This window comes from Heloderma suspectum, chromosome 3 (genome assembly GCF_057233095.1).
Source record: "Heloderma suspectum isolate Gila_16-S chromosome 3, 16-S_ref, whole genome shotgun sequence".
Taxonomy (NCBI): domain Eukaryota; kingdom Metazoa; phylum Chordata; class Lepidosauria; order Squamata; family Helodermatidae; genus Heloderma; species Heloderma suspectum.
The window spans coordinates 18,341,962-18,357,779 of NC_139460.1; positions in this window are offsets into that span (position 1 = coordinate 18,341,962).

A 15,818-nucleotide genomic window follows, 5' to 3' on the forward strand; every position below is an offset into this window, starting at 1 on the left:
TTTTCACCTTTCCTGACCCCTTGAACATGGGAGTAATGCTGCACATTGTATCTCTGCATTAAGGTGATGAGTATACTCTAAAAGTAATTACTAGATAACTTCATTAAGTGAGAGCCAAGGCATAAAATAACCATCTGGTCAGTGCTTTGGGTCTTACAGTCAGTTGTCACACAGAACTTATAAATATCCTGTTCTCTTAAAGTAACAAGAACTAATGGCACCTTCCACGTCACATAATTATTTACTAGTCCATATAATACATAAAATATTAAGGGAGAAATCCTATGGGGATAGGCAGCCACCTCTGAACTCGGAGGGAACCACCTATCTAATGCAGGGCAGGTGGAGTGCAGAGGGGATCTTCTCCTCTGTGCTCTGGCTGTCCTGCATTTGCAGACTCAGCCGTCTAGCCACAGTGCTGGGGAGGGGGGGTTGGACAACACATAGGAAGCATCATACTGGCCCCTCCAAGGTCCCCATCCCGCCCCACCCCCTGGAACGCTCCCTTTTCTCCCACTTTGTGCTGCTCTTATGAGTGCAGAATTGAGGACGAACCGCGTTGCCTACAAGGCGGCAGGGGAGGGGAGAGGAAGGGAGGGGAGGAGTTTTTCTGGGAACCAACCTCAGAGTGTGGGCTTCAAGGTGATTCCCCAAAACTGAATAATCCTATGGTCGTCCCACCTCTATCGAGCGGCCATAGGATTGTGCCCTTAATCTCAGTTGAGAAAGAACGTCTCCAAATTCTGGACAACAGCTCAATAGTCACTTTGGTGATACATGCTAGTTTGTTGAGCATGTTATTTCTAGGGATGGCGGAGAATTTCTCCCTGAAACTTTGGGGGGCCAAGTGCCAACGTGTTCGGCCCCCCGAACAAGTTTCAGGGAGAAATTCTCCGCACCCCCCTGCCCCCGCACCCCCCCCCGGGACGGGACTTACCTTTGCCGAATGTCCCTCCCGGCGGCGGGTCCGGCCAGCGGTTCGGCGGGTGTTCGTGCGGGGCGGGAGCGGCAGCCGGTCTTTCGAACGGCTGCCACCACTGCCATTCCAATCAAAGAAAAACAAACAAAAACGCCCCCATGATAGGCTACGTGATGATTAACGTAGCTTATCATGGCTAGATTTGCAAAGTTAGCCATGATAGGCTACGTAAATCGACACGTAGCCTATCACGGGTGACTTTAAAAAAAAAAAAAGCACGTACGGGTAATGGCGGCCCCCATAGGGAGCCGCCATTCCCTTTCCTTATTTGGTTGCTGTAGTCTACGTAAAGATTTACGTAGACTATGGCGAAAATAAGGGCAACGCTATTTGCGTTGCCCTTATTTTCGCCGTAGTCTACGTAAATCTTTACGTAGACTACAGCGACCAAATAAGGAACGCGAATGGCGGCTCCCTATGGGGGCCGCCATTAGCGTACGTGCTTTTTTTTAAAAAAAAAGTCACCCGTGATAGGCTACGTGACGATTAACGTAGCCTATCATGGCTGACTTTGCAGATCTAGCCGTGATAGGCTACGCTAATCGTCACGTAGCCTATCACGGGGGCGGGTTGTTTTTTTTTTAAACTTTGGAGTTCGCGGCCGGGCGAGGCGGGAAGCCTCCTCCCCGGCCTGAATTTCGGCCGGGCGAGGTGGGAAGCCTCCCCCCCGGCCTGAATTTCAGCCAGGCGAGGCGGGAAGCCTCCCCCCCGGCCTGAACTTTGCGGGGGAGCAGCGAAGCGCCTCCCCCCCACCGCGAACAAGCTTCGACGACAGGTAAGTGACTTTCGTCCACCCCTAGTTATTTCATAGTGTTGTAAACTTGAAATGGATTGTTTATCCATAGCGCTGCTTCTACAACAGGATTGTCCTCAAACATTCTTGAGAAACAAGTACAACATCCTGAAAGTATCTTTTATTTCCTCTGTATATCCATTCTTTGTCTCCCTGTGCCATAGAAACAATCTACCTATATACAACTGCTTGGTCACTCTCTAGCTTTCCGCATTATACCTTTATTTTTTAACATCATCATGTAAAAGCACCTGTAAAGCCTTAGCACTTCTATCATAGTACAATTCCTTTCTTTATTTCCACCTGATATTTGTCTCAATTAACTTTCACAGTCACTCAAATGATTAAAGGTGCAATTGTATATGCACTTGGGGTAACAGTCCAATCCTGATTGAGATATATATATATATATATATATATATATATACACACACACACACACACACATCTACCCAGAAGTAAGCCCCATTGAATTCAATGAAACTTATTCCAAGGTGAATACAAGGAGTACAAGATCGTTGCCTATGGGTTGGATCAAGACATAGTGATAGTTAGAGTATACACATTAAAATAAATCAGACTAAAGTTACTTATGACTGTGTTGAGTTCCACTGATTTAAACATGTCTACTCTAAGTATAATTGAATTCAACAGGGCTTACTTGAGTAGACATACTTAAGCATGCACTGTTAATGTTGGTAATCACATATGAAGCTTTCTATTTAAAGGCAACTCTGTAGGATAGTACCCCTCTTATAAAGGGACTTCCTTATAGTTTAGTAATGTTTGACAGATATATTTCTTTGTGCCCTCCATATTATACATCATGCACTTTATAACCTTTTGCATTGTTTTCTGCTACCTCATTTCATTGGGGTTAGTCAGGAATAGATATAGCATACTTTATTTTAAAAAAATGAAGCAAAAATATTAAATTCCTAACAACACAACTCAGGCTCATTGTCTCTTTTAATTCTCTGAAGTATATACCACATCTGGGGGAAAATAACTTTGATTTTAAGGGCATGTAAATTGGTGCTGGTACTATAAAAATGTATATGTCAGGATAGTGAAATCAATAATCAAACACATAGTCTTTCCTGGCTGACAATATAATAACATAGTGTTACTGTTTGCAGTGAAACAACAAAAAACAGTGTTTACAGTTATGGAGACATAGTTGCTAAACTGGTGAGACCCAGTGATTAGACTATTGGACTGGGAAATAACAGATCCGGGTTCTAGGCCCCACTGGGCCATGAAGCTCTCTGGGTGACTCTGGGCAAGTCACTGACTCAGCCTAACTTCCCTCACAATACATAGATATTGACCAAGTGTTCATGATCAGTTTCAGCCACAAATGCCGTGTGTGTGTGTGTGTGTGTGTGTGTGGTGAATAGCCCAGGGAGCTTTGGCCATTGGACAGTATAGAAACATAATAAATAAAATAATAAAATAAGTGTGTGTGTGTGTGTGTGTGTGTATGTAAAAAGTTGAGATATTTTGCAAGTATATAGCAATGCCACTGCCTCCTTTGCTATAAGTAGATATGACAACAAAGTTCTTGAGTTTCAGGCCTGGAAATAAGTGGTGTGGCTCAATAATGTTCACCGCATCTGAGAAAGAAAGGAGGGGAGCAATGTAGAGAGGGACAAAAGTTGCTCAGATTGAACACCAGCCCAGCAAGGTAGGTCACCACCACCCCTTATCTCCAACTGGGGATGTCCATCACTGGGAAATCCATTCCATTCAAGCTTGACAGATTTCCAAAGCATGTCCATCCTAGTAACTGCAGGAGGATTGAAATGGATTTTTCTTTGCAGTTTCCAGGAATATTTTGTGCAACTCCCCTCCCCCCTTTGCAGGTTCCACCATGTGCACAAATTGCAATTTGTGCAAATTGTGATTTGAGCAATTTGTGGGGGTCATTTTGGTGATAGGTCAGGAAAAGGGGACCAGATGGCCTACTTAGCAAGCTGATCCTCAAGGTCTGAAGTGTTACACTGACACTTGTGGGTCTCCTGATTCCTCGCCTATCATCTCCCCCCCAAAAAAATGCACACCCCACACATCGCTCAAATTATAATTCGCTCAAATTACAATTTGCTCAAATTACAATTCACTCAAATTACAATGTGCACAAATGACAGGACCCAGGGGGGAAAATGCACAAATTGCTGCCATTAAAAAAACACACCACAACACCCACATATTAGCTCAACTTGCTGTGGAATAAGTCCGCACCATGAGGGAAAACCAGAACAAAATCTACATGGCCGAGATGGAAAAAATCAATCGGCCTTCAACCCCCAAATTGAATCCTCTGACATCCCTGCGTCCAACTCAACCTGACTCTCAGACTTTACAGGACACTCTTAAGGCGTATGAAACAAGGACACAAGACAGCACCTTGTATTTCAAAGCCCTAGGCCGGAAAGCTTGAACAGCAGCACTAACCGAGTGGAAAGCCCTGGACTTGGGATGAAGGCTTAACTAGAATGAAGCACACACAGCCAGTTATGATAGGTGGCAAGTTTATAAAAAGGGAAAGGGGATAACATACAACAAACAGAGCAATCTTTGGAAACAATACTGTCTGGGCAAAACAACAAAACTGACTAAACCTCTCTAGACATCCCAGGGACATGGGTCTTCCATAGAACAGGACCTCAGAGAGCCCCCAATCCAAAGCAGATAATAGAAAGGGCAAAATGGAACCAGACAAAGACAAAAGACAGTTTCTTACCTCTGGTGTTATATCTAAAAGCCTTTAGCAAAGTTAAGCTGAGTCTTATTAGCCAGTCACAAGCTAGCTGAAACAGACTTCTCAGGCTTTCTGGGGAGACAGAAAGTTTCCGCCAACACTCAGTTGAACCCGTTCAACCCAATTAGTAAGAGTTCTGCTCTGACTTTGAAGCTAGGGACAATACAAGATAACACCCACAGATGGCCTGAGAAGTATGTGAAGGCCCAGTCTTACAAAATGGAACTTTTATTGGCTGCTAAGGCACAGGAAGAAAAACGTTTTCTTGACAGCATCAAATCCAAGCTGAAGGTCTCCAGGCTTTGAAGCACCCCAGCCCCAACAAGACATTGGAGACAGTTCTCTGTTGCTTTGCTTGGATGCTATTTTCAAGAGGCTAGGGGCTGAACGGCCATCCCACGATGGGGGACCCTTGCAATTAGAGGGTAAGCTTTTGCTCCCACCTCCGGTTTTCATGGGGACAGCAATAAAAAGCAAGAAATGGACTGTTTTCTAGAGCTTTGCAGTATGAAGCAAGTTGTTGCTGATGATGTTGTTGTAATAATAACTTGATTCATTTCTGAATCTATGTGAGGTGAGCAGGGGCAAGTTCACCCATCTTTAGCTGTATAGGCAACTTGACATTGTTTCAGTCATATAGAGCCCTCGATGTGCATGTACTGGAGCAGTGCTCTCTACTCTTGTTTGAAGGCATCTGATGTTATTTTAACTGTCTTTTCAACAGGCATAATGTTTCAACACAGGTGCAGCCCTAATCACCTTCTTAAGATTCACAAACTCTTACTGATGCAGAAAATCCAGCTCCATACATCATGTTTAAAAAACAAAGACCTTTTAATGCACTGTTTTATCTGCCAGATTTGGAATGCATTTTCTCAACATTTGGAAACAGAACTGCCCAGAAATTTCTGCAACTTTTCTTTGTGTGTTTGCTCAGGCACATCATCAATGGTTTGTGATCGTTGGAAGGGGTGAGTTTCTAATCCCTAGTCAGACAGTCATTCTCACAAATAAGTGTAAGCTCAGAGTTTCACCAGGAATTAATTTTAAACCTGAATTTTCAGCAGCATTTTAGGTAAAGTGCACCATGTTTCTGAATGGGATGCATGTCCCCAAATCAAAATATCATCTCTGAACAGCTCAGTTTCCTCTAAACCTCAAAAATCAAATGCGTATATAGGTGATATTGATTTGTGGAACACCTAAGAGGATTGACATAATTACTGAGAAGGCAATTATTATTATTATTATTTTAAAGACTGTCTGGAGGTCCATGACTTTTGTTTTGTTTTTCCCATCTACTCTACACTGTTCCAGTGTAGGATGTTAATAAGTGGCATTCCATTATTAAATCGGTTCAGGTACAGTGTGGGTAATGGGGAGAAGAAGATGTTTATTTTGGGGAGTGCCCTGAAGCATCACCAGATGATGATAGATGCTTCTTCAGACCTGTTTCTTAACTGGATTTGTGGGTTAGGAAGAGTTGTGAGCAGAGGGCTACTAGTCATGCTGGCTACATACTAGAGATGTGCGAATCAGAAAAACTCGAGCTCATCAAACGTCTCTGGATTCCATCTCAAAGCTCATGCTGACTCAAGTCCATATCACATTGCAGGCTTTGTTTGTTTTGTTCATGCAAAATCCCTCAGTATTACTGTGCATGTTTTTCCAAAAATGTATGCATCCATTATGCACATTTTTTTAATGTACTCATTTTGAAATGTACCATTGCCCTGATATCCTGCTTGTGAGTTTCCGGGAGGCATCTGGTTGGACATGGGGAGAAACAAGATGCTGGACTAGATAGGCTTTTAGTCTCATCCAGCAGGCGTCATCTTATGTTCTTAGGCAGTGTGGGGGGGTGTCTCTGATTTTGGTGGGGCTGCAAATCCATTCTGGGTTTCAGTCAGAACCAGCCAGAACTCTAAAGGAGCTCTAAAAGGCACTGAATCCTATCTCCAAAATAGTTTCAGCACCTTGGAGATCTCCTTTAGAGCTCTGGCTGGTTCTGGCTGAAACCCAGAATGGATTCACAGCCCAACCAAAAGTGAAGCCACCAGCCTCCCCTGTTCTTAGGGGATAACTCCTTATGGACTCCAAATCTGGAAGTCTTCCCCAAGAAAAGGTTGAGGGAGAGTAATCCTAAGGGTTAATACCCACATCAGGTGGGGCAGGGGGATTCAATAGCATAAAAGCCTACAATTGCAGATCTTTTAAGAGTTAATGTTAAATAAAGGTGTTGCACTTATTAAGCTCAGAATGGCTACTTGATGCAGTCTGGATTAGGGATGTATGAAAGTCACTTACCGTTTCCCAGAATCCTCGATGGGGGGGGAGGCACTCCATCCCTCCCCCCAGGAATCCTCGCCAGTCAGCTCTGCTCTGCGGGGATTCCATGGAGCCGCCGGCCGGCTCCGCCAGCAGCTGGACATCCGGCCGCTGGCTAGCAGGGACGCAAATGGCGGCCGCCGTAGCCACCGCCGTTTGCTTCCTTGTATTCAGCCGTGATAGGCTACGTAAAGACTTATGTAGCCTATCATATCTGGGTTTTTTAAAAAAAAATGCTTACGCAAATGGCGGCGGCTACGGCCGCTGCCATTTGCGTTCCTTATTTTTGGCCATCTTAGTCTATGTAAATATTTACGTAGACTAAGACGGCCAAAAATAAGGAACACAAATAGTGCCCGCTAAGCTATTTGCGTTCCCCCTTATTTTCGCCATCTTAGTCTACGTAAATATTTACGTAGACTAAGACGGCCAAAAATAAGGAACGCAAATGGCGGCGGCCGTAGCTGCCACCATTTGCGTACGCGTTTTTTTAAAAAAAACCCAGATGTGATAGGCTACATAAGTCTTTACGTAGCCTATCACATCTATGTAAAAAAAAACAAAAACAGAAGCAACCAGACTGCAAATGGCAGTGGTGGCAGCCGGTTGGAAGACCAGCCGCCGCCGCCGCTGCTGAAGCTACTGCTGGAGCCGCCGCCGTCTGGAACATCCGCCCTAGGTAAGTCTCATCCCGGGGGGGATCTGCGGGGGGCGGGGGGATGGCAGGCCATTCCACCATGGATTTCGGGGGGCCAAATGCACTGGCATTCGGCCTCACTGAGATCCGTGGCAGAATTCTCTGACATCCCTAGTCTGGATATAATGCACCTGCTGAAACCCATTTGGAACTTCTAAAGCTAAAACATGCTGACCTCTAGGGATGTCAGAGAAATCCACTGTGGATTCAAATGAGGCCAGATTCTTTGGAATCCGGCCTCAGGAATCCACAGAGGATCAGGACCACTTACCTCCACTCCAGGAGGACTGGAGGTGGAACGGCACTTGGCTGCTTCTTGCCTTCTTGTCTTAAAAAAAAAAAAAGGCGATTGGGAGGATGTGCCCATAGACTTAAATGCAAATAGAGTCATGAATCTTGCATATAAGTCTACGTGTCCATAGGTGTATACGCAAGATTCACGGCTCTATTTTGCATATAAGTCTATGGGCACATGCAATCAGCAGGAATCTGCTGGGGAATCCATACACCCCTACTGACCTCCTGCCTTTTATGCAAACATTTTCCCTTGAGTTTGAATATTTAATGTTTGAACATTCTCTTCTCACAGACCTATTCAGATCTAAACACAAATGTAGATAGAGAGATCCACTTTTCTTTTCATTAATTATGAAGGACTTTATCCAGAAAGTTGAATGTAACAGTTTAGAGATAATTTCCCATTCCATCTATCGGTTCCTCTCTTTCTACAGTCTAGGGCAGCCTTCTACAGCCTGGTGCCCTCTGGATGTGTTGGACCACAACTCCCATCATTCCTTGGTCAACATGGCTGGCCTGAGAATGATGGGAGTTATAGTCCAGCACCTCTGGAGGGCACCAGGTTGGGGAAGGCTAATGTAGCCTTTGTGAGAAAAGCTCCCTCCTCCAGGCATGTATGTGAAGTAAATTGAGGTGGTTTCTGCACCTCTTACATGTCTTAATTTTCCTATACCCTGAAAAAGATCTGGGAAATTGCCTTCCCTATATGTCCCATCAGTAATAGGGGAAGTCTAGGGAAGGCAATACCCATAACCCCAACATAAAGTCCTTTAACTGTATTCAGCACCATATAAGTCCTGTTTCAGCCCCTGTTGGTGCATAGTACCAGAGGGCAGTGGGGCGGTGGTGGCGGGTCATGTTGGGGCATTGCTCTGGCATGTTTTTTGAAGCCAGCCCCCAGCTGGGTCGCAGTCTGCTAGGGAAGGTGGAGGGAGCAGAGGGAATGTGGGCGGCCGCCTTTTGGTTGCTGGCCAGTCAAAGGGAGCGAGCGAGCGAGCCAGAGAGGAAGCCTGAGGGAGCTCTGCAGCCTCCTCTCCTCCCCCCGCACTCTCTTCCTCTGCTCTTGGCTTCTCCGCCCATCCCTGCTCCGTGCCTGTGTGCCCAGCGCTGTCCTCGTCTCCTGCAACACCAGCCACCCGTTGAGGGCTGCCATTTTAAAAATGTCGACTCCCTGCAAGAAGAGTCACAGCGCGTCCAGGCCTCAGGAGATGGTAGCAGCATCAGTGAAGGCAGCGGTGGCAGTGGCAAAAGTGGGAGTGATGTGCTGCCACTGCCCGCTGCCGCCCGCCACCGTCTCCTGAGGCCTGGACGTGCGGCGACTCTTGCAAGGAGTTACCATTTTTAAAATGGCAACTCTCCGGAAGAGGACGAATCCCCATGCATCCAGGCCTCAGGAGATGGCGGCAGTGGTAAAGGCAGTGGGCGGCAGCAGACAAGGCAGTGGCAGCAGTGAAGACAGTGGTGGTGACAGCAACAGAGAAGGCAGCGGCGGAAGTGAAAACAGCGGCGTGGTGGCGGAGAAGGTGGTGACAGAGAAGGTGGCGGCAGCAAATGCGGTGGCGTGGTGACGAAGAAGGTGGCGGGCTGGTGGCACAGTGGCAGCGGTGAGGAGAAGGCAGCGGCAGCAGAGAAGGTAGCTCAGGTAAGGACCTGGAGGTGCGGGGGGGGGCTGGGCTGGGGCCGAAGTTCCAAAGCACACCGAGTGCTCCCATAAGTCCCTGACCCACTCTGGGTCACTTTGTGGCCCCTCCACTTTGCCTCTGAAGGGGCACAAAGTGACTCGAAGGAGCCCACTTCAACTCGGGGTTTGGGCTTCAGGCCAAAGTGGTCCAGAGCCCTAATTTTTTCAACCTCCTGCATACCGACTCACCCAGGGAGCAATTGGTATTTAGTGGGCCAGTGCCAAGTTAAATAGATTGAATTGGTCAGAATTGGCAGCTGTCAAAAAGGCAGAGAGGGATGGAGTCATCGGTGAGCAGCTGGAGGCACCTTTAAAGCAAAAGGGGGATTCGTGTGACTGGCCAATAAGGCCATGGACCTTGTGGCAGATAAGGAACCTCCTTTGAGGTGTGAATGGGTCACATAGTTGGAGTTGCGGGACCTAAGCAGGATGGGACCCATAAAGCCCCCCACCCCCATACCTCTGGTGTGAACTGAGGGTGCAGAAGGTCATATGGACTGTCCCCAGACTCTTTTATTCACTAAATAAAGACAGGGCCCAATTTTATTCAACCCTCCTTATATAGTAGGGGTGAGCAACCTCAGGCCCGTGGGCCAAATCAGGCCCTCCTGGGGTCCTAAACCAACCTCCACATGGCCATGTCCCCTTTCAACCAACCAGAAATCATGTGGTGGGTTTCCAGCTTTTGCATGTATCCCCCTGTCCTTTCTAGGAGGTTGTCCCGCCTCTCCTAAGGCCTAGTTACTGCCAGTAACAGCTTTCAGCTAAAATACACTGGAGGTCTTGGTATTTTGCCCCTGTCCCTTTTGCCTTTGCATCCACCACCAATGCAGCCCCAAAAAGCTTCTCTGAAATGGAATTCAGCCCTTGGGCCGAAACAGGTTCTGCACCCCTGGCATTAGAGGGACTGACTGATAGAACTCGGCTTAGGGCACAATCCTATCAAGATAGATGGCAGCCTTCCAACTCGGAGGCTGATGCCTATCCAATGCAGGGTGGATGGAGCTTGGAGGGGATCCTCTCCTCCGTGCTCCAGCTGCCCTGCATTTGTGGCTGGATGTGCAGTTTTGCACATCTGGCCACGGCTTTGGGGAGAGGGAGAGGAGGAGCCCAGAGACCCAATAGGAAGCTGTCTAAAGTGGCTTCTGTGGTCTCCTCCCCTGGGACTGCTCCCTTTTTGCCCTCTCCATGCTTCACTTATGAGCACAGAGATGGTGGCAGAGCGGAAAGAACCGTGTGGGCTACGAGGGGGCAGGGGAGGGGGCAGGGAGCACAGTTTATGGAAACTGAAGTCGGACAACCTTGATTTCCAGAAACGGAAAAATCCTCTGGCCGTCTAGGTGGTGTCTAGTGGCCATAGGATTGCTCCCCTAAGTGTCACTTTGTCTCAGCTATACGTCTTCAGATACCAGCAGTCAAACCTAAACCCTGCCAAACACTGGCACAACAGTAGCTGCAGAACTTTTGCCCCTCTGGTGCAAAATAAAAAATAACAGCCTGGTTATTTCTAGGGATGGCAGAGAATTCCACCACGGATTACAGTGAGGCCAAATGCACTGGCATTCGGCCCCCTGAAATCTGTGGTGAAATGGCCTGCCAACCCCCCCCCCCCGCAGATTCCCCCCAGGACGAAGCTTACCTGGGGCAGATGTTCCAGACGGCGGCAGCTCCAGCGGCCGCTCCAGAGGCGGCTCCAGTGGTGGCTCCAGCAGCGGCAGCTGGTCTTTTGACCAGTTGCCACAGCCGCCATTTCCATTCTGGACTTTGCCGTGATAGGCTACATAAGTATTTATGTAGCCTATCATGGCAAGCCAAGAAAAAAAAATGGCGTACGCAAATGGTGGCTATGGCGGCTGCCATTTGCGTAGGGATGGCGGAGAAGTTCTCCACGAATCTCCGGGAGGCTGAATGCCAGCGCATTCGGCCCCTCGAAATTGGTGGTGAAATTATCCGCTGGCCCCCCGCCCCCCCCCGGGATGGGACTTACCTCGTGCGAATGTCCCTCTCGGCAGCGCTATTTGCATTGCCCTTGTTTTCGCCGTAGTCTACGTAAATCTTACGTAGACTAGACGCGCCAAACTAAGGAACGCAAATGGCGGCGCCCCATGGGCGCCACCATTTGCGTACGCGCTATTTTTTTCTTCCCCAAAGTCACCCGTGATAGGCTACATGACAATTTACTTAGCCTATCATGGCTGGCTTTGGAAATCTAGCCGTGATAGGCTACGTAAATCGTTACGTAGCCTATCACGGGTGTGTGTGTGTGTGTTTTTACTTTCCTTTTTTTTTCGCGGCCGGGTAGACGGGGCGCTCCTCCCCGGCCTGAATTTTGGCTGGGCGAGGAGGGGCGCCTCCCCCCCTCACCTGAACTTCGGGGGGAGAACCGAAGCGCCTCCCCCCCACCGCGAAGCAAGCTGCGGGACCAGGTAAGTCCCTTTCGTCCATCCCTACATTTGCGTTCCCTAGTTTTTGCCTTTTTATCCTACGTAAATATTTACATAGGCAATTACAGCAAAAAAAAGGGAACCGCAAATAGCGTAGTGGACGCTATTTGCGTTCTTTTATTTCCGCCGTATTATCCTATGTAAATATTTACGAAGGCTTTTATGGCGAAAAAAAGAAAGAAACACAAATAGCGCCCACTACGCTATTTGCGGTTCCCTTTTTTTTCACTGTATTTGCCTACGTAAATATTTACGTAGGATAAAACGGCAAAAAATAGGGAATGCAAATGGCAGCTGCCGTAGCCGCTGCCATTTGCGTACGCCATTTTTTGGGAGGAGGCATGCCGTGATAGGTTACGTAAATACTTACGTAGCCTATCACGGCAGCCTGGAAGGACACAAATGGCGGCTGCTACAGCAGCTGCCATTTGAGTCCACAGCAGCCTGTCCGTGGCCAGAAGTCCAGCTGCGGATGGCCATGGCCGGCTGCTCTGTGGAGCCGGTGTGGAGCAGAGCCGGCCAGGCAGGATTCCAGGGGGGAGGACCGGATCGCTTTCCCCCCCCATTGAGGATTCCGGGGGGAGGGATGGAGCACCTCCCCCCCCCCAGTGGATGCCTCGACCGGAACCAGGTAAGGGATTCGTACATCCCTAGTTTCTGGGGTTCTGGTCACAATGACCTCCCATTCCCCTGAATCAAAAACAAAGAACAAACCCCAACATTTCAGATATTGCCACCTGCACATACTCCAACCAACCAGCAAGTTCTAATAACCTCAGTTTTATCATCACTGAATGGCTGCAATTTTACAGATGTACCTTGCATTTTTGTAAGAACATTTTTATTTCATTTTTACATTCCAGTCACAACTCAGAAATTGGGTCTGCCTGAGCCCCAGTGTCTGTTAAACACATCATAATGTTCCATTGTGTTTTAAGGCAATAGTTCAGTTTAACTTAGTTTTGGCTTTGGGGGGATGTTCCCATTAGGAACTTAAAAGTCAGCATTGCCTACATTGACTTGACAGTAGCACTCTGGTGTTTCAGACCGGAGTCTTTCTCAGCCCTCCTTTGAGACCCCAGGGATTGAACCAGGGAGCTTCTGAATGCAAGTCTCATGCTCTACCACTGAGCTGCAGCCCTTCCTCTAAATTTGCTAATCTTCTGCCTGATAGTGGCACTTATATCAGTTATCCTCCTCCTCAAATTCTTCACTATCAACCTGTTATGATCCACCTTATTGGCATTATTTTGCTTGCAAGCCTTCACCAACCAGTGTCTTCTCCTAAGCAAAAGCATATTACACCAAACACATGATATGTGTATAAGGCTACAATCCTATCCACAGTTACCTCAGAGTCAGCCCCATTGATTTCAGTGGGGCTTACTTCTGAGTAGACATGCCTAGGATTGGGCTGCAGATAGGGATGTATGGATTGTGTAAAATCCACACTTGTTTCACCGATTGTCAGGCACCTTTTGTTCCATTGTCCGCTCCCAGGCAGATTTGATTTTTTCCCCCATTTTGTGGAAAAATACTCAAATAATTCCGTCAGATGGTTCACAACAATTTACATAATTTACCTTAGTATGTAACATTTAGCATAAGGTCTCCCTTTTCCCCATGTAAAAGTTTCAGCAGAAACTTGCATATTTTCCTACTAATAAATAGGTGGAAATTTCGGGAAAGTAATTTTTTTTTCAAAAAAGATCCAAAAGTCCCTGGACTCCGCACGGCCTGAGGAGGTTGGTCTGCAGCGGATTCCACAGGTCAGATTCTTAGAAATTGGAGGTCATTTTAATCCGTCTCAAATTTCCCCAGCATCTCTAGTAGGGATGGCGGAGAATTTCTCCCCGAAACTTCGGGGGGCCGAGTGCCAACGTGTTCGGCCCCCCGAACAAGTTTCGGGGAGAAATCCTCCGCCCCCCCGCCCCCCGCCCCCCCGGGACGGGACTTACCTTCCCTGAATGTCCCTCCCGGCGGCGGGTCCGGCTGGCGGTTCGTCCAGTGTTCGAGCGGGGCGGGAGCGGCAGCCGGTCTTTCGACCGGCTGCCGCCCCCGCCATTGCAATGAAAGAAAAAAAAAAAAAGTCCCCTGATAGGCTACGTGACGATTCACGTAGCCTATCACGGCAAGATTTGCAAAGTCAGCCGTGATAGGCTACGTGAATCGTCACGTAGCCTATCACGGGTGACTTTAAAAAAAAAAAAAAAGTGTGTACGGATAATGGCGGCCCCCATAGGGAGCCGCCATTCCCCTTCCTTATTTGGTCGCTGTAGTCTACATCAATGTTTACATGGACTACGGCGAAAATAAGGGCAACGCTTTTTTTTTTTTTTTTTTACTTTCGTGTTCGCGGCCGGGCGAGGCGGGAAGCCTCCTCCCCGACCTGAATTTCGGCCGGGCGAGGCGGGAAGCCTCCCCCCCCGGCCTGAATTTCGGCCGGGCGAGGCGGGAAGCCTCCCCCCCCAGCCTGAACTTCACGGGGGGAGCAGCGAAGCGCTCCCCCCCACCGCGAAAAAGCTGCGAGAAAAGGTAAGTGACTTTCGTTCACCCCTAATCTAGCCCCAGACCATTCTTTCCTCCAGTGTTTACAGGCTGTAAACCCTACTATTCTATGATTCTATGAACTGAAACACATTTCTCATACATCCCTACTAATGGCTTCTTTCTCCCATTTTCTCTGATGTCCAACATGATTTGATCTCTTTGAGGAGAATTCCTTGCCTCTTCAAAGTTGCATGTCTGACTTTGAGCTCTCAATCCCAACAGAAACATTTCAAAGGTATGTTTGATTTTTTACCTCTTTTTGACATCAAGAGTGAAACAGGTTGTTCAAATTTGATCTCTCCCATTTTGCCACCTCATTTTCAGTTGCTTAAAATGGCAGCAGGGGAAGTGCATGGCTTTGAGGTGCAGTGAGATGGAATCAACAGTGCAGGCTTTAGAAGAAGGCAATGGCAATTGTTTTCCCCAGGTCATCACATAGTGTTGTTCCTGGGGGGTGGGGGGACAAGGTGCCATTCCAGTAGGGGTGAACGAAAGTCACTTACCTTTTCTCGCAGCTTTTTCGCGGTGGGGGGGAGCGCTTCGCTGCTCCCCCCGCGAAGTTCAGGCCGGGGGGTGGAGGCTTCCCGCCTCGCCCGGCCGAAATTCAGGCCGGGGGGGAGGCTTCCCGCCTCGCCCGGCCAAAATTCAGGCCGGGGAGGAGGCTTCCCGCCTCGCCCGTCCGCGAACACGAAAGTAAAAAAAAAAAAAAAGTCCCCTGATAGGCTACGTGACGATTCACGTAGCCTATCACGGCTAGATCTGGAAAGTCAGCCGTGATAGGCTACGTGAATCGTCACGTAGCCTATCACGGGTGACTTTAAAAAAAAAAAAAAACCGCGTACGCGAATGGCGGCCCCCATAGGGAGCCGCCATTCGCATTCCTTATTTAGTTGCTGTAGTCTACGTCAATGTTTACGTAGACTACGGCAAAAATAAGGGCAACGCAAATAGCGTTGCCCTTATTTTCGCCGTAGTCTATGTAAACATTGACGTAGACTACAGCGACCAAATAAGGAAGGGGAATGGCGGCTCCCTATGGGGGCCGCCATTATCTGTACACACTTTTTTTTTTTTTTTAAAGTCAACCGTGATAGGCTACGTGACGATTCACGTAGCCTATCACGGCTGACTTTGCAAATCTTGCCGTGATAGGCTACGTTAATCGTCACGTAGCCTATCAGGGGACGTTTTTTTTTTTCTTTCATTGCAATGGCGGGGGCGGCAGCCGGTCGAAAGACCGGCTGCCGCTCCCGCCCCGCTCGAACACCGGACGAACCGCCAGCCG